Here is a 20,418-nt window from a genome sequence, read left to right on the forward strand (position 1 = left end):
CTCCATAGTGCATCTGTACAGAGAATGGCAAGAGGGTGACCTACGAGGCTCGTGATTAAGTGTGCATCTTCCCTGCTCATCCCACCCTCTTTTTTGTCATTGTCCCTCGGATGTGTACCTCATCGGACTTCAGTGTTTCTAGAGTACATACTCATGGTGCCATGTAATACCACTACAGAACCTTCCTGACTTTAAACAGATCTGGGATCCATGCTAAGAGGTGACCGAGAACTGATAGTTTGTACATATGTCCCAAGTGATGCCCACCGAACCTCAGGATTTGTGAACTGACAAAAAGCATCTGAGCTTCCTATGTGTTTGTTTCACCAAGGACTATGACAAAATCTATCATACTGTACATCAATACAGACCTAGGCAATGTGACCACTGAGCTACCTTCTAATGTGGGCAGTTTTTAGGTTCTCTATAAACTCAAGAAATCCAAGGTACATGTGCCAATGCTGGAAATCCTTTGTGTGGCAAATAAGATCTCATGGCTGAAAATAAGGGTGGGTCAGTTGTTCAGAGTGCTAGCTTTGGCACCCCATGCATTGCACCATTGCAGCTGTTCTACTTAGGGGCTCATGAACTTGTGCATATTCTCTGTGCCTCTATTTTTCCACCAGGGAGTGGAGATACTCATCAAAACCAGACCTACATCGTTTTGGAAGTGTTCAAGTATTTAATGTATTAGATTGTGTGGTATAAATACTAAGGAAAGTTAATTATTGGTGAAATGTATGAACGTAGATCTCACAACTTTAAAAGACTCAGGTGTGCACTCAAGATCAGGGAGTCCAAATTCTCAGGACATTGTTCTATCTATGACAGACATCTGTCATTGTTCTATCTATGACAGACATCTGTTTGATCTACAAACAACCACTTTGCTTTAATCTAGTCCCAGTTTTAACAAATCAAATAAAAGTGTCAAAAATGCTGTTAGTGACTGCTCGAGTCCACACTGTGAGGTCACCCCACACGTAATTGGAGAATTTTTCTCTACTAAGATCCAGTTGTCTAACTCATGGTCAAGAGCTATGTATGCAAATATGATGAACACCAGCTTCCTGAAGAAGGGACATTATCTTTTAAAATACCCCATATTCTCAAAACTGTGAAACAATATCAGGTCACATCATTTCCTCCTTATAAATATAAACCCCTCAAAAATAAGGCAAGTGCCTCCTCAGAGAAAGAGCTCTAGAAGGAGAGTCAGACAGAATCAGTTGTGCGTTACATTAAAATATCATTCATGGAGACACCTTCTTTGTCAAAGCTGCAATTCTATATGAAAAATTAATTATCCATTTAATGAATTTTTATTTTCTCCTCATATGTGTACATTGCTATATTTCTCTATGTGTAACAAACTCTCCATATACTTGATTATCTATAAGCTCCCATTTGTTCATTAACCTGTTTCTTAATCTATCATTGTTTGTTGAAATACTGGCTATTAATTGGGTAAACGTTATTTTTTTTTAAACTGCATTTTCACCATTCTTAGCTCTGGTGAAGGGAATGGTTACATGAAAATATAAAATTGTTATCTCTGTAAACTGAGAGATTTTGAAAACAGCAACAATACAAAAGTAAACGTGTTTTTTACTTCAAAACTGAAATCTAGTTACACATTTTAATGATACAATTTGGAAAACTAGAAATGCAAGTGGAAGCAATGTACCCTAAATATAATGAATTCAACAATTACTTCAGGATGCGAGAGAGAGAAGACATAGTAAAAACAATGTTAGGGTCTCTTCATTGTGTGAAAAGCCTCCCTACACATCACAGTTTTGAAGTCTCTTCAAAGTTCTGAAATTAATAAACTTCTTAAGTTTGAAAAGGTAAAAACAGCATTCAACATACATTCCATATTTCCCAATACATATCTATATGGGAGGAGAGCGTCCTGATATAAGAAATGACACATTTATAACTTTACATGACAAATACTAGAAAGAAAATTAAAATAATCAGGAAGTATATTGAGAAATAGGAACTAGGCCATTTGAAGGGACAGCATTCAATGGGCCAGCGTGAACACACTGCTGCAGCTGCAATGAACATTCCTCATCTGAAGAGTGAATTCTAGACTATATCTCCCTGCTAAGCCCTTTCACACACTCAGCACAAAGAGTGGCAGTTAGAATCAGGGACAAGACACATATCAGCACAGAACCATTGTGACAGAGCACAACATGACATTCAGTGTGATTTCACAATCCACACTGTGGGGTCCAGCTGCTGGTTTACAGAGTTAAAGTTTTGTTTTCACACTGACTCTCAGATCCACATATTACTATGCTGTGTCTTTGCTTGAATATGAGCTCTATCGCACAAAATGATCTGCCTCCAAATACAGTCAATAGTGAAAATGTCAAGGTGAATGGAACAAAGCAAACTCTTGAATAAAACCGAGTGTCTATTACTGAAGTACCATCATCACACATTCCTGCCATTTCTGTGCCACACAATCTTTCATGGACAAATAAAGTTAAATGTGTTCTACAGTGCACACATTTAAACAGAACATTAAAGAAATTTTCAGGTTCAAGAAACCATATTTCTAAGAAGATAATTATCAACTATACATGTCTTCTCCCCTCATATACGTATGCAGGTATCCCCACTACCTGAAAGCAGAGCGTTCCTAGGAAACTTTCCTAAAGCAGACAGGATGTAAAGCGAAGTATCAATCACTTAAGCACACACCCTGCTAACAGATGCACAGATCCATGGAGATAAAGCACAGATGCTCACAGACAGTTCAAAGCTAGGCTGGCTTGATGCTGAGATGTGAGTTTGGTTCCCGGGGAAGAAGCTTGTCAGAACAACTCTTGCTGCCTGGGGTGCCACTGCCTCTGGAGCAGGTCTCGCAAAACACTTGATGATGGCTGCTATAGCTTTCACATTTCTTTAAAGAATAAAAAGTCCTCTTTGGATTTTTTTTGTTTGTTCAGTGAGGTACAAATATGCATCTTCTGTAAAAGTGAAAGAACTTAAAGCAAACTTTTCAATAGAGGCTTAAAATGTGGGGCCTCATTCATATCTCGGCACTACCATACATTATTACAATCTCTTTTTGAAACAATATACCTATAGAAAGGGATGTGACCAATTTCCAAAGAAAAGTGTTTTCCAATATTTTTCCCTAAATTCACTCTCAAAAACACCCAAACACATGCACACACAAACAGAAGAGAAAACTAAAATACCAACCATAACTTAGGCATACCTCCAAGGAAGACAGTGCTGAAATATGAGACCACTGTGGGAATCATGACAAATCCAGCCCCCAGTCCTCATGTTCCTTCTGCCTCAGCAAGCTCTGTGACAAGCAGGACAGACTGAGAAGGACTGTGGGAAAGAGAAGAAGGAAACTAGAAATGTGCTTCCAGCATCATCAATCTGAAGTTACCACCAAGAAGTCAGAGCCACACTTAGTCAGGAAAAACCAAAACACTTGCCGAGATGATTAGAGCACGGGAAGTAGAGAAAGTCATTTACTGCAGGTGTGATTTAAAGTAAGTAAGATTTAAGGAGCAGAGTGATGTCAATGAGAATAATGGAGTGGGGAAAACTAAGGGGCCTCCCACCACAAAGCAATGAATAGACTCAAAATGGTTAGAATCAAACATTTTAGAACTCCTGAACTTAACCAAAGCTCACAGCAACCACAAAAAAATTAAATCAAGAAACAAAAGATGAATCTCCATGAATCTGATGGTGTCATCACTGTGGCCCATCCTCTGCTTCTCAACTTGGTGGTGCCTTGAAGAAGGCTGAGCACACTCTGGAACAGGTAGCTGCTACTGTAGGGATCAGAAAGGACCCGATTCCCCACAGTGCTGACCTGCCCTGTCTGGTGATGCCCTGGAGGAACAGCTAAAGGAATTGCCTTTCTTCGCCTCTACTGGCTTTTTGCCCATAATTCCTAAGGGAAAATACTCATATGACCAGCAGACGAAAGGAGTAACAGTTGAGGTAAACACAACAGTAACATGAAGCCTTTGGAGGAAGAATGGGAAAGACAGCAATTCAGGGAGACTGATTCAAGAAAAGTGGAGGAATTTCAGTAAGGACAGTGGGCTCACTGGAGTGTCATCTTACCTTAGCCACATGCCCTGCTCTGCATTCCATAGGAGACTTGCCAATTAAGAGTCAATATTCACAGTGAAAGCAGACACTCACAGCCACACACAAGGCATCTAAATGCTTCCTCAGGAACCCATCACTATAGTCTCCCCCTCTGCAGGAAGTTGCAGGCTCTTAACTCTAAAGGCAACACAGGGCTCCTGGCTGGCCGCAGAGAGAGTGAGGGGCAGAGGGGCAGCTGAATCCAGTCTGACTGTCACTGTCCTGCTTGAGTAAAGTGAAGTGGTGAGTGAGGGGACCCTGTCTTCCAGGAGAGCTCAGGCACATGCCACAAAATGGAGAAACCTGCTGACCAGGGACTCTCACGAAGAGAGTCCTCTAGCTCCTGGGGTCCTTCCAAGGTTTGAAATTGGGTATGAGTGGCAGTGGGTTGGGGGGAGCCTTTATTTTCCCAAAGGGAATTTCCTCCCTTTCATTAAGCCCAGTTCTTCTTCGCAGCCACATGTAGCCCTCCACCCCTACCCTGAATTCCCCTTAAGGCCGCCAAGAGGTTGTCTCATCTTAGTGAGACCAGCCTGCATGCTCCTCCAGGACAAGGTGTCCTACCTAGACTCAGGCAGGTGTGCCCCACACCTGAAGGGCCCTTACACTCATGGGACCCTGCTCACAGCAGAAAACCATCCAGAGAACACTTCTCCCACAAACCTGAAACCCCTACCGCCAAACTCACCTGCCTCAAGCCCTAAGGTAGGCAAGTAGTCATCCAGGTGAGCCCTACATCCAAGATGGCCGCCCAGCCGCCAGTGGTCATCCTTCCTTCAAGACTCTTTTCCAGGATGCTGCGGCTCACCCTCTCCTGAGGGTCCTGTACCCTGCCCCCTCCCTACCTAGCCCTCTACCATGTCTCTACGGGGCCTCTGTGGGGCAAGACTAAAGAGCTGCCAGGTCAGCAGAGGGCTCAGACCAGGGCCAGGGCTGCCCTCCCACACCCTCATGCCCAGTGTTCCCTGGCACCGCAGACAAGAAGCCATTGCTGGGTGAGCAGCATTCTGAGTCCCTGGCCGCGGAGGCTGTAGGTCGCTCAGCTCTGGGGCTGCCACTGCAGCAGGGTGTGGCCTGGGCACCAAGTGAGGCAAAAACTGTCCAGGCGCAGGACGCTGCCTCTCCTGAAAGTGGCCACTGGGACATCCAGGTGCCTAAGCACAAAGCACACCACCAGATGCACACCCTTGCTCCTACAACTGCAAGGAACATGGGAGGTCTTCTGGGGCCTCCCAGAAGACCTCCCATGTTCCTGCCCAAAGCCTCATGTCCCACCACCTTATATGGGGGAGAGAAGGAGAACACCATTTGTTCAATGTCTGCTATATGCCAGGCTCAAGGAAGTGGCCGGCGATGGTGGCACACTCTCCGAGCCTCAGTTTTCTCATCTTTATAATGGATTTAATATGATTACCTCATGGGAATGAGATGAGACTTGAATCAGATATTGTGTAAAGCGCTTAACTCACACCCAGATGGGAGAAAAAGCCAGCACCTGTAAAAGGTTACTGCCGCTGCTATTTTTCATTATTATTATTGTTGTTACTCTTATTATCGCTGAGAGTCTTACAAGACATACTGGCTCTCCATCCAGGAGAGACCAGGCCTTACAGGGCTCTCTCCCCCTGCCATGCAGCTCATTGAGAGAGTGGGGTCCTCCCAGGGGGAGGCATCTGTCAGCCAAGACCTCCAGGGTTAGGCTGGCAATAGGCTCTGTGAGAGGAAGGCATGTTCCACCACGTTTCTGACTCTATCCTCCCCAAATGAAACTCAGGTCAAGAAATAGTTATTGAGTACCTACTATGTGCCAGGTTACTGTGCTGGGGATATTGAAGAGAGAAAACAGTCATATAGCCCTGCCCCGTGGAGCTTGGATTGTAGACAACAAAATAATAAGTAATGATATAGTCGGTTAGAAGTGTCTGAAGAAAAATAAACTAGGCAAGTGGTCAGACAGCTCAGGCCCAGATGGGTCGGGATTGTGTTTTGAGGTAAGTTGGTTGAGGGAGGCCCCACTGAGAAGGTGACATTCGAGCAAAGAGGTAAAGGAGTAGGCTATGCAGGTTTCTGGAAGAAGAGCATTTCAGGCAAAGGGAATAGCAAGTGCAAAGACCCTGGGGTGGGAACGTGACCACCACTGAGTGTGACATATAGCAAGGAGGCCAATGGGGATGAAGTGGCATGAGCAAGGAGGGCAGTGCTCAGCCAAGGTCCTGTAAGGACTTGAGTCCAAATTAAGGATTTGCCAACCTGCTCCCACAGGCGCCCCAGCATCCAACCTTCCTTTCAGGACAGAGGACAGCTCAGAGTGTGCCCTCTCCTTGCAGCATTTGTCAGTGTCAGGGGTCTTGTGCCATAAGCTACAAAAGCCACAAGCGGATGAACTGGAAGGCTAATAGGCTCTCCCAGAGTGACAGAAACCTCGAAAACTGGGAAATGGGATGAAACCAAGGTAGCTCTGGAAAACCCAAAAAGGGGAACTCTTGGAGATAGTCACTTGGCAAAGACAGCTCTGGAAACACAAAAAGGGAGACTCTTAGGGCACCAACACTCAGGCGAGAGGCACTCCAACTGTTTGAGTTTCCCATTCCAGGAAGAGAGCATCCAATTTGCCTGGCTTGGGGCCACCTGCCCATCGCTGGGGGAGGGTAGTCTCAGTCACAACCCCACCACCCTACTAGCTCCAGTGAGGGTATGGTGAGTCCCCCAGGACCCTAGAAAATGTGAAATGGTTGCTTGGTAGAAAACACAACAGCAAAACCCCAATTGTATATAATAAAATATCGAGGACTTTTTATCGACTGGCCAGTGAGCTAAGGGCTTTGGGCTTTGCCTACATGATCTTATTGACTCCCCAACCCAAGCCTGGGGATTTTTTTGTCATTGAGAAGGCTTTGTCCAGCTCCCACAACAGCTGAGTGGCAGCCAGAATTCTGACCTCAGGGCCCAAGACATTGATCCCGTGATTCTCTGTCTTGACTGCAACCCTAAAATAAAAGGGATACCTTAGAAAAGAAAGAGACAGTAGACATCCCAGGAACACACTGTGAGTTCTGTGGAAGGGGCAGCTCTGTCTGTCTTCCCCAATCCAGAAATGCTGTGGTGTGGCCATGCAGCGTCTTCTGGGCTTGTGGGACTTTACAAGTTCACAAAGTTCTAGGAAGCGGCAAACCTAATCTTCCCCCACTTCCCCACATTCATCTCTGATTGGCAGAAGCCTGGGCTGCACACCCTCAGGAGTAGCAGATGGATGTGAGTGTTCCATTTGGAGTTTGAGAGGGCGGGTTGGCAGCTCCCTTCCTGCTGAGTGAGATGTCGAGCCATTTTAATGGCTCTCTTCACAGAAAACACAGTGACCAGCACATCCTCGAATCATAAACATGGTGGCCTATAGGCACCTAGAGCCCTATCCTCACAGTGTAAGCCACTGCTGCAGGATGCAGGCTAGCAACCCCGGGGCTTCAATGGAATGCTTAGCCATCCATAGCTAGATGTACCCAGGGCGTCCTTCACTGACCTCCCTGAGTTTTACCGCCATTTTATCACAGTTTGGGGGTCAAATGAAATAGCAGAAACCCCAGCTTTTTGTGAGACTCTCTGAATTTGCCAACAAGTAAGTTAGGAAGCAAGGGAGAACGGGCACACTTATGTGCCTTACCGTTTTCAGCCCAGGCAAGGCAAATTCACAGTTCTTCTATTTCTTCTTCCTTCCCAATGATTTCCTCTACTCTTTCTTCTGGAGCAACTGTGATGAAATTTGTTGAAACCTGGAGGTAAGAGAACAATTATGCATATCAAAGCCATTCACCATGTGGGGTGGTGCCCAGGGCAGAACAGGGCCCCTCCTTCACTGCAGAACGAGCCAAGCCCTTCTGACTCCCAGCCCAGCTCCTGGCCTGGGCCACGTAGGGTTGCTCAACTCAATTCAATGGTGCACTGAAGGTCAGGAGCCAGGGCCATCCTAAATGAGAGAAAGCGCAGAATTAGAGGGAGATATTACAGACAGTGACAATCCCAGGACCTCAAGTGCCAGCATGGGACCAGGGCCTTCGATGAGAATCACATAAAGAGGGGCTGGGAAGACTCACAAATACAGGCTTGTGGATAGGAACGAGAGAACGTGGAAAAGAAAGGAAAGATGTCAATTCCATGCACTCTTACGCTCCTTATGTCGCAGGCTTCATCACACCTCTCTTCGAGTGGACAGGTGCACCAACATTGTGGGGGGACCTGGGAAAAAATGGGAGAGTTAGAGTCAAGGTGGAAACCCAGCATCCTGCAGCTCCTGGGATTAGGTAGCCAAACCCCAGGATCCATTATGACCCTCATCTCAACACTCCTCATCTAGTGAATCCCTGGCCCTGCCAGTCGGAGAGACAGTTTGGGGCCTGGTCAATCCCAGGGAATCAGGTCAGCAATGCTGCAGGAAAAAGTGTGCCCTCTAGAATCCTGTCGGCCATGGAGGGCCCGGAGAGGCAGCTGGACACAGGCCTCTCTCACATGGAAGCATTCAGCACCTCAAACATGGGTGACATGTGGAGGCTGAGATGAGCTCAAGGGTACTGGACCAATAGCCGTAATGCCAGAGGAATTGTTCTTTCCCTCATGCAGCTCTGGGAGTGCCCTTTAAGTGAGGAGCAAACATGAGCACAGAAACATGAAGGTGCTGATTTACTTTAAAAGGAAGAGAGTTTACTTCTTACACACCACCTGGTATACACTGGAAGGCTTTGTCCTCAGTTTAAGGGCCTATGAGGGAGTCGTTGAGTCCCATTAAAGTACATCCATCATGGGTCAATATGAAAAACAAAACCACAGTCTCCTGCATACGATTCCCAGGAGTGCTAACAGATCAATGCCCAAGCTCTGATATAGCTCTAGGGTAGGGGGATGTAAGAATAAGACTTGTGGGAATGATAATTTTTTTAATAGCAAAGCAAGGAATCAGGATGACAAACACGCCACTCTCATAGCCTACGGAAACAATTCCTCTTCCTGTGACACTATTCAAAAAGAAAAAGAACACATCAGACTTCTACGCCTATTTCCTTCTTATTTATTTATTTATTTATTTATTTATTTATTTATTTATTTGTTTGTTTTTTGTCTAATGTCATGTCTCCCTTCCTCAGTTTTCCAAGCAGCAGGTGCCACTAACTGTTCCCAGGCCCTTCTCCCATGGGATCTGACCTGCGTGTTGGTGCCTACCTGTAGAGTCTTCATCCTTGCTGCTGGAGTCAGAGAAGCTCTCTCATACATAATCCGGAGACACAGAAACATGAGCAATAAAATTATTAAAAAGAGAGTCTCCCCCATTCCTTCTAGTTCCCTTGAGTCTATGTTGAGTCATAGGCATCACCCTGATGTTCCCCACATTTACTGCACCTTTCTTGGGCTCTGTGGAGTCATAGCCCTTCACCTAGACATTGACCACAGTTACCAACCTTCAAATCAGAGATGCTGAAGGAATCAACTTTTACCTTTTCACTTTCACTTGCCCATGACAACTCTCACATCCAACCTTACCAACTTGAAATTCCAATTGTTTCATTCAAACTAGAGTGGGACTAGTAGGAGTGACCAAGTGATATTTTATTGTATTTCGGTTCACTGAGTTCATTAAAGAAAGCCTCATCAGGCCACTGGCCAGAGTTTTTTCCTGTACAACTACTTCCTTTCACTACACACCAACCCTCATTCCCACCAGGAACCTAGAATCTGGGGCTTCCAGACCAAACCTGCAGAAAAGTCCCACCTTCTTCAGAACCTAGATTTTTTTTTTCAACAACTGACCAATTTCATGATACATCCATTTTTTCATCTGTTCACACATCCAACTGCAATTAGAAAAATAGAAAAAAACCCAGTGAGGATTACTTCATCCTGGACACTGCACAGGCCTTCGTTTCCCTGGATGGCCTTAGCACCCCAGACAGGAAACAGTGGTCGAATCAATGACCCAAGAGAAAACATAAGGGAAACTTGAGGAAAAGCTTGAAGCTCATAATGGAAGGTCTCTCAAGTCCATTTGGTTGGGCACTTACAGTTTCCTTTTCAAAGAGATAAACTTTCTGCAGGGGAAAATGCTCTCTAACGTACAGTTTGTAACTGCTGCTGTCCTTTTTGAGTGCCCTCTTGAATCAGGTATCAGGGGTAATAGGCTCTCACTAGACAGTCTCCCTACCTAGTAAACTGTCTGTGTCATGGAGCATATACATGTTCACATTTTCATATGCTAATTTTATTGAAAAAGAGAAAAAAATTTTCCATCTCAGTGCAAAAAAGCGAGTTCAACTTGGGGATAGATGGAACCTCCTCATATGCGGTGTTCTAGGGAGATTCTGCATCACCACTTCAGGGAGAGCTGAAAAGACAAAAGGTAGCTGTCAGTCACTGGTGATGCTGCTCAGGACCTACTCGTGAGACTCACATAAAGAGGGGCTGGGAAGACTCGAGTGCTCGTGAGGCGAGTGTGTGAGGATGTGGCCATTTAATAAGCATGAACTGAGCTGCTGCAGGGTCATCCTCCTGGGTGCCTGAAGGAAGGGCAAAAAGAGGGGCAGGAAAGAAAAAGAAATGGAGCCTTTGGCATGAAAGCTAAAGGGAATCCAGTGTATCGGACATAATCCTAAAGGGGAAACGAAAATGCACGCTATGTTTCAATGATAGAGTTTCACTGACTCCTCTTGCCCATCATAAACCCGGCCAAGTTCCCACTTCTTTTTCGTATATTACAAGACCATCTCAGCACTTGCATTCATATGTGCTGCTACTGTCTTCATCTTTAATATTGGATTTTTAACCTTTGTGTTGTAGTGAAGTATACATAATATTTATATTTATTGTGGGCATATAGGTCAGTAGCTTCAGGAACATTCATTATATGTGGACCATCTCTACTATCTCTACCTAAATATGTCCTCCTATCCCACATACACTCTGATCCCATTAGCGAATCACCCCACCACTCCCCATTTCATCCCTTGATCATCTCTACTTTCTCTTACAATGAATTTGCTTTCTCCAGGGATCTCACATAAGTGGAATCATATGTTATTTGTCTTTCTTTTGACTACCTCATGTCACTAAGTAGGAAGAGCATTCCAATACGGGTACCCATCACATTTTATTTATCCACTCATGGATCGACTTAGGGGTGGTTTCCATTTGTTGGCTACTGTGTAGAATGGGGCTATGAATAGCGGTGTACAGATGGCTCTATGACACTCTAATGGTGATACATGATATTCTGGCCAAAGAATGTTCCAGCACAGAGTGAAATTCAATGTAAATTCAGGACTTTTTTAATTAGTAAAAATATATCAATATTATATCATTAATTATAACAAACGTATCACACAAATGTAAGATGCTATGGCTAGGGGAGGAGTGGGATATGGGAACTAGGTGTACTATCTGTCAACTTTATGTTCATCTAAACCTATTCTAGATAAAGTGTATCCATTTTTACAACTCTGGAGATACTGTATCAGGGAGAGATCTATTCAGCTCATATCCAAAATCAGATACTATCTGTGCATTAGCTAGAGATCCTGCTTACTATTTAAATTGAACCACATTTTGGGTTTCGATGCATCTTTTATTCTATAGTTACAGCACTACCGATCGAATGGAGACATTTAAATTGCACCCATGCAATTGGAAAGAGCATGGCTTTGAATTTATATAATTTTCTCTTAAAATGAAACTACCAAATAATTATTCCTGAATTGACTTAATGAGCATATTTCCACAGTACCTTCCTCGGGTTGCATTGAGGGATTTACACTGTGGTGTAGCCAGATGTAAACTCATTTGAACCTCTTATTCCTTGTTTAGAAGTTCCATATACCAGGGAAGTTCCTTCAGACTCCTTGGGACTTCAATGCCCAGTTCCAAGATATGCAAATTTTAAGGTGGCCTACTCATTAGTATTATGCGATGAGGCTAAAAATGATTATATACAGGTAAAGCTATGAGAAAAATAAGGGACTGGTGCTACGTAATTGCTCTGTAAGTATCTAATCATTGTGTGACTACAAGTATAACCTAGACACTTGGTAGCAGCTGAACCTAGAGAAGGGACTGGGATGTCTCCACAGCAAAGGAGGCAGGTAGGTTACTTTTATCCTTTGCATGGGTGTGATGCTTTCAAGTTCATGGAGAGTATCTATTATCATCTCCTCAAATCCCCACATCAACCTTACAGCAGAGAAGGCAAAGCAGAAGCTGTGACTTATAATTTACACTGAAAAGCATAGAAATATACAGAGATCAAGTGATTTGCCCAGAGACACAACACTGATGAGTGTAATCTGGAATGAGAACATGGATGGTATCCTGGGCCCAGAGATCCTGAACTTCTAAGACACCTGAGACTATGCCCTAGGTGTCTGAACAATGATATGCCCTCAGTGTCTTTGTCAAATGCTCCTGCCCCAACATTTCTGTTGGAGAGAGGCGATGTCTGGGAGGAGGAGACTGAGCCATGTGGAGTCCAACTTTATAATGCAGACTCCGCTTCTACTTTTCAGGCTCTGACCACAAAAACAACAGTTTTCTCTGAGCAAAGCCCCTCATAAGGACCAGCGAAGTCCCAACTTGTGGCCATCCTCCCCCAGCGTCTGTCCAATGTCAGCTGTCTTGCGCTGAGCCTTTCCCATGACCAAGTCACCGTACTGAATCACTAGTGGTCTGGGCGATGCCCAAGCCAACTCAGAGCATTCTATACCTACTGCTACAAGACAAATTTACCAAAAACTAGCTTCTCTTTCATTGAAAAACCCTGGATGAGCACTTAATGTCCATGAATAGAGATACTGGCCTTTTGTGTTGGTGCTTTGGTGATTCCATGAATTAAGGCGAAACCTCCACTGTCTGCTGACTATTAGTCCGAGCAGCTTGTGCTATGCCTGATTGACAGCAGGCAGTGGCTTCACTAGTGCTCAGTGTGCCACCTCCCTGTTCATTCCTTCCTCACCACAGTCCAGGGTCTACAAACTCCTCTTGCCTTCCTAGATCCTGCAGTGGGGTGAATTAATCAGAAGCTCATGAGGTTCCAACAATGACCTCAGCAAACATTATCAAGGGATGATGGCCCAATGGGACTGCATGAGGATCTCTCAGCATTAAAGTTCCCCAAACAAGTCTGTCCACCCTATTCAACTGAATTGGGAAGAACTTGAAAAGCCAGGAGGCAGAAATTACAATGAAGAACCCAACCTGGAATCATCAGGCACATCTCCCGACGGATCTGCTGATAGGCTTCTCAAGCTTTTTCTTACTTTCCTCCTGGGTTCCATGGACTCCACCACCATCTTTCACCTGTGGCTGCAAAAGGAATAGGTATTCGTTCCCTGGGAAAATGTACTCATGATGTCTTCAATTGGTTTCCCTAGAGGATTACCATCCTATTGTTTTCACTTTTGCATTCACAGGCAGTATTTATTATTGCTGCTTTTTCTGAACTGACAGTAAGTAAGCTAAGAAACAATGGAGAATGTGCACAGGCTTTTACCTTACCTTTTGTGGACCATGCAACAGAAGTTCGAAGTTCTTTTATTCTTCTATAAATGTTTTGAGGAGATTTCCTTGGGGTAGGGAAAGGAAAGAGCAAGTCATGTGGGAATGATAAATTTTAAATAGCTTTACAAGAAAAGATGATGTCAAACACTCTCAAAGCCCATAGACACAGTTCTTCTTTCTATGACATCATTAAAAGTGCAGAAAAATTAATCAAGCTTCTACACACATTTCATTTCTCTGTCTGATTTTATATGTCCCTTTCTCAGTCTCCCATGTAACACATGCCACCAATTGGTCCCAGGAATCCCCTCCAATTATATCAGAACTGAGTGTTGGCACCTACCTAGATCATCTTCGTGATCACTGCTGAAGTCAGAGATGTTCTCCAACACCAAACCTTTAGAAACAGAATCAAGAGCAAAAAAGCTTTAGAAAGAGGGTCTCACTTACTCATCTAGCTTCAGTTGAGCCTATGATGAGTCAGATGGCATCACCTTAATCTTTCTTCCATGTTCTCAGACCTTCCCGGGGCTCTGTGGAGTCAGACCCCTGGAACAAGACATTGATGACACTTGCAAAACTTCAAATCAGAGAGATGCCGAAGCAGTCACCTTTGGCCCAACACTGCTTCCACCTCCAAAGTTATCAACCAGAAATTCCGACTGTTATAGACACAATTAAATGTGGTTAGTGTGAAAGAGTAAATGGATGTTGTTATTTTATTTTCATTCACCGAGTTAATAAATTATCAAGATTAATTAATTAAAAACAGCCACATCTGGCAACAGCCTGCCATACTGGATAGAGCAACTCTAGAATTCAATGATGTGGACGGTGTACCCTACTCTCCCCTGCTGGTTTCTGCCCAGTTGTTTGCACAGTTGATCGAATATTCACATGCGTGTACTTCATGGACTCATGTATCTGTGCCACAAGTTACTACAGGCTCCAGTGTTGTTCAAAAGTATGGCCCAAACCAGATACTAGATTATTCCCAGCAGCAGGTCCAGCTGTAAGCAAAGGTGAAGAGCATGGCTAGCAGATCTGTGCTAGACAGAATCAGAGTGGTGAATGCTAGGACACTTCAATTCTCACCCTTCTCACCCTTTTCAGCCCTGACTCTGGACTACAGCCTGGGAAGGTGGTGGAAAGACCCGAAAGTGGATGGAAGACTCGTACACTAAAAATAGAAGGAATTAAAAGACTCAAATAATTGGAATGAAATACTGTGTTCACGGGTTGGAAGACTTGATATTGTTAACATTTTCACAAAAGCTAAAAGGATCTACGGATTCATACTGCATCTAGCGACATCTCAATGCCACTTTTATAGAAAGAAAAACTCCTGCAAGGTCTGTGGAACCATAAAGCATCCCAGTAGCCAAAACTATCTTGACAATGAAGAACAAAGAAGGAGAGTCCACACTTTCTGACTTCAAAACACAAGACAAAGCTTCCGTAATCAAAACAGCATGTTAGTGGCATGAAAAAACAGACAGAAAGATCAATGGAAAAGAATAGAGAGTCCTAAATAAACACATTGATAGGGCCAAATGATCTTTGAGAAGGGTTCTCGGTTGATACAATGGAGAAAGGATAGTCTCTTCAACAATCCAGAAAATGACACCTGGAGAATATGAGAAAACATTTGGAAAGCTTATATCTGAATAAGAGATGATATTCAAAATATATACAAAAAGTTAACACTCAATTGCAAAAAACAAAACCAAAACCAGTATAACCTAATAAAAAATGGCCAACGACTTTAAAAGACATTTCTCCAAAGCAAGCATACACGGTCCATAGAGCTATGAAAGGTGCCCAACATCACTAATGCACATCAAAAAGACCATGAAATAGTGCCTCTCTCCTGCCAGGATGTGTATTATCCAAAAGAGAAAAAAGAGATAACAGATATTGGTGAGGAGGTGGGGAAACTACAACCTTCCTACACTGTCCAAGGAAACGTAAAATGGTGCAGCCATCATGCGGAACAGTATTGAGGTTCCTCAAAAATTTACAACCAGAACTATGATGTGATCCAGCAGTCGCACTGTTGCTATGCATCCCACAGAAATAAAATCTGGGTCTTGAGGAGATAACTGCACTCCTGTGATCATTGCAGCATTGTTCACAATAGCCCAGATCCAGAAACAGGCCCTATGTCCATTGGCAGATGAATGGGTAATAAAAAAAAAAAAAGGTATATTCATTCAACAGAATATTATTCATCTTTAAAAACCAAAGAAATCCAGACATTTTCAGCAACAGGAATAAACCTGAGGACATTATTCTAAGTGAAATAAGCAGGTCACAGAGAAACAAATACTGTGCGATTCCATTTAGGTAAGTATCTAAATTTGTCACACGCAAAGAAGCTAAGTTGAAGGCCGCTTTCCAAGAATAGGGAGGAGGAGAAAATGGACCTATGTCAACAGGTAGACAGTTTTCCTCATGTGAGTTGAAAAAGTTTTAGAGGTCTGCCTTGCAACAATAGGCATGTGCTTATCAATGCTGTACTGTGCGCTAAATCGGGGTTTAGAGGTTTGATTTCATGCTGTGCACTTTTTCTCACAAAACAATAAAATGAAATGAAGTGAAATAGCAAAGATAAAAAGAAAGAAAGAAAAGAATGAGATATGGGAGAGAGAGTGGAGGTTGCTAGGAAGGGAGAGAAAAGAAGGCAGGCTATAAGAGAGGGAAGGAGAAAGAGTCTGGTTGTCAAGCAGCAGATAGCAGAGACCACAGGGCAGGAGGAAAGCTCCTCTCTCCAGGTTAAGAAAAGGTGGGTCTATACTTTGTTCACTCCAGCAAGATGGCCCTGTCCTTTCTCATTCTCATTCAAGACAGATGTCATGCTCAATCTGGGCCAGACTGGGCTCAGGGGAACGTGTTATACTACCTGTCCTGATCTTGAAGCCACCACCTGGTCACCACAGGGCCTTGGTGCTCTTCCTGAAACTTCCTCTGCTCCACTAAGTCGTTTCCCTCTCAAGGTCCAGCCTAAACCTCTAGGAGCTTTCCTTGCAGTTGGAGTCCACTGGTGGCTGTCTCTGATTTCTTGGAGACTAGGTAGTGCCAGCCTTTATTTTAACATTGAATCACACCCACCAGGATTCCCTTCAGCTCCACTGGGAAGCTGTGATCTAGAGATTAAGGATTTCTAGGACAACCATGTCTCAAGGAGACAGGTTCTGGGATAAACTAGTGACATTTTACATTGAAACAGCCTCAGTTTTGCTCGATGGGGAAAGTAGAATGAAATTCTACTACATTCATAATTCTCACAGCTGTCCTGGTCCAAAGAAACTCAAACCATCACTTGGCTCATTTCATATGATATTGACTTAAACTAACTTCCTGGACTTGATTTCTTACAGAGCCCTCCCTCCAAAAGAAACCATGACCCTATGTCTCTGTGAGTTCCACAGGGACATGGAGGGTGATGTTCCTGTCACACTGTGGAACTTCTCTGTCCCACCTTACAGTGCACGATGTCCCCTTTCTCCTAGAGTGGGAGCCCAGTGCTACCCTGATGCTCAGTCCTGAAGAGCTCTTGGTTCTCTTCATATTACACACAGGGTTTCTCGCCCAGCACACAAAGTCCATAACTCAGAGAAGTGATGGAGACAGAATGACACTGTGTATTCTTAGCAAGAGGGGCTGATGGTAAATATTAGCCCTCTTTGCAGAAAGTCACAATAGATTGCTAGCAAAAATTCCTGGAGGCTCGTCCTGGCTCAGATTCCACCAAACTGGGTATGGCATGGGGTACACTGTTGGCCACCTGCAAAAGAAAGGAGCCCTGCCCAGTAATCAGCGAGGGGGAGGGGAAGGAGACATTCAGAGACCTTCCTTTAACAGAAAGGCCTTGTGAATGAAGTGGCCACATCATGACCACACAAAATGCCATGACTCCTACTGAGAGGTGATATTCTATACTAAAAGATTTTTTTATGGCATGGAGACAGATTCTAAATCATGGTTTATGCATTAAGAATCCAGTGAACATTGTCCTGGGTGGTGTTGGGATTTGTGTTCCAGTTTATTGAGGTTTACACTTGGCATACAATAAATGCACACATTTAAAATTTATAAAGTGATTAATGCACTTAGGTATCTATCCACTCATGATGCAATGGAGAGGTGAATGTTTATTAGACATCTGACAGCAGCTACTATAGTCTTTACAGTAACATAAAGAGAAACACTAAAGCCAGCAAGTATACCACCCCTTTCTCAGTTTCTAGATTTTTCCTCAGGAAATGAAAAATTCTAAAATACATACTGTCTTCAAGGGCAAGTGGAACAACCTGAAATGACAGAAAATACAATGAGAGTCACATCATGCTGCGTCCTGTTTGCACATGTCTTTGCTTAAATCAGTTACAATAGAAAACCAGATGGGAAAAGTTGGAGACAGCAACAGAACCCATGAGCAAGAACAGGCCAAAGGGCAAGAACTTCCCTGGAGGAACTACCTCTCAAGGCCATTTTGGGTGGGCAATTACCAACTTCTCTTCCAAGGAGGAAAAACTGCTAAGACAAAGAAACCTCCGTCCCACATAGTTTGTAACTGCAGCTGTCATTTTTGAAGGTTAATCAGTTATCACTTGGTACTAGACTCACACTCTTCACTCTCACGATGAAGTGAATGTCTGTATCATCCTGAATGCACTTGTTCACTTTTTTATATCTTAATTTTACTAATAAAGTAATAAAGCCTCATTTGTATTGCAAGGGAAGTGGAGCAAGCTTACCTTGGTGATGGATGTCAGCTCATCTGCCCTCTCACTGGGAGGCTCCTCCCACAGGAACTCTGGGGAATCTGTGAGGACACAGAGTGACTGTCAGTCCTTGGTGCTGCTGCTTATGAAGGACTATGGAACTCTGCTGAGTGCTGACGGTGGGGAGAGTGTACTGATGAGGGTGGTGGCTAAGTATGAACTGAGCTGCTGCCGGGCCCTCCTCCTTGCTTGAGAAAGAAAGGCCAAGGAGAGGAGCAGAGAAGAAAAGAAAAAAAAATGTGCTTTTGGCTTTCTGAAAGGAACCTACACAGTGGGAAATAACTCAGTTTAACAAAGAGTTAACACGACAATCATGCCTTATTTCAAAGAAAGAGGCCTGACTCCTCCCACCTGTTTTGAAATTCAGCTAAATTGCCACTGTCTTTGTGATTTCCTCCAAGATCATTTCTTCCTGCATAATCCACACATGCTAGTACTGCTTTCATCAAAACATTTCTCTAAGGATTTTTCCTTGATGCAAAGCAAACTTATTGAGAACATTACTCACTTCACAAACTACCTGATTATATTACTTCACTACTCCTTTTTCATGAAATAAACAAAATAGAGAAGATTTGCAAACACTGAAATCCCATTATGTAATATTGATGCCATCATCTGTGATAATGTCCTTCTTCTCATTTATTTCTATGCAGTGCATGTGTGTGTGTCATTGAGTCTGTCTGTCCACTCTTGCACAGACCACAGCCTAAAAGTCGTCACGGCTGCCGGGCACTGTAGAACAGGCCACAATTCTTCCCTGTACAACCATTTCCTTCCACTACACCCCCAACATTCCTTCCCGGCAGGAACCCAGAATCAGAGGTCTTCCAGACCAAACTTGCAGGAAAGCCCCACCGTGGTCAGCACCCAGATTTAGCCTCAGCAAGTGAGTGATTCCTGAATACATATGTTTTTATCTTCTGCATCCACCTGCCATTAGAGAACAACAACAACAAACACACTGTTAGAAGCACTTCATCCTGGATACTCAGCACAGGGCTTCTGTTCTCTTGATGACTTTAGGACACCAGATGGGAAACAGTACCTGAGTTAATGTCCACAAGAGAAAATGTACAGAATGCCTGTGGGAAAGTTTGATTCTTCATGGAAGGTCTCCGAGTGTACTTGGATTGGCAAACACACATTCTTCTTCAAGAACAAAAATTCTATACAGAGGAAAATGCTCCCTACCCTACAGTTTGTGACTAAAGCTGTCATTTTGAATGCACTCTTGAATCAGGAATCACTCGACAAACACACAAAAAAATCACACTCAACAATCTCCCCAGTTAGCACATCTGCTTTACACGCAGAAGGTCCTGGGTTTGCGCCCCAGTGGAGCCACAGTCCATGGTCTACAGATATGCCACCTTGAACAAGCCTGATGTCTGATCTCAGAAGCTAAGCAGGGTCAGGCCTGGTAAGTACTTGGATGGGAGACCACCTAGGAAGACCAGGTTCTGTAGGCATAAATAATAATAATAAATAAATGCATAAACAATAAAACAACATTTCTATCACAAAGGAAGGAAGGCGAGCTTACATGTGGAATAGATGGTTCCTTCTCAGCGGCCCTGTCTCCAGAAGGCTCCTCTACCACATTGGGTGTGGTTAGGGAAACACAGAGCAAGTGTCAGTCATTGGTGATGCTGCCCAGGACATATTCAGGGATCTGTGCCTGATGTGGACTTTGGACTGGAGGGTGTGGATGTGGCTGGTTGATCAGTAGGAACTGAGGTGTTCAGCAAGGCTGTATTCCTGGGCAGATGAAGAAAGTTACAAAAAAGCAGGAAAAAAGGAGAAATACAGCCCTTGGCTTTCTAGCTAACGGGAACCTAATCCATGGAAAATGGTCAGTCTAACGAGTAAGCACTAAAATGGAAAAGTCTTATGATTTTTCTACGGTTGTAAAATTCAGCTAAATTGCCACCCTCTTTTTCACGTCTTCCAAAATCAATTC

The 20,418-nt window shown here is 43.8% G+C and overlaps 1 pseudogene; it reads left to right on the forward strand.

Annotated features, from left to right (window-relative positions):
• Positions 1 to 19,811: 19,811 nt before the first annotated feature.
• LOC120605730 (uncharacterized) lies at positions 19,812 to 19,927 on the forward strand (annotated as a pseudogene).
• The last annotated feature ends 491 nt before the right edge of the window (positions 19,928 to 20,418 follow it).

Source organism: Pteropus medius, unplaced genomic scaffold, assembly GCF_902729225.1.
Source record: "Pteropus medius unplaced genomic scaffold, Ma_sr-lr_union100, whole genome shotgun sequence".
NCBI lineage: Eukaryota > Metazoa > Chordata > Mammalia > Chiroptera > Pteropodidae > Pteropus > Pteropus medius.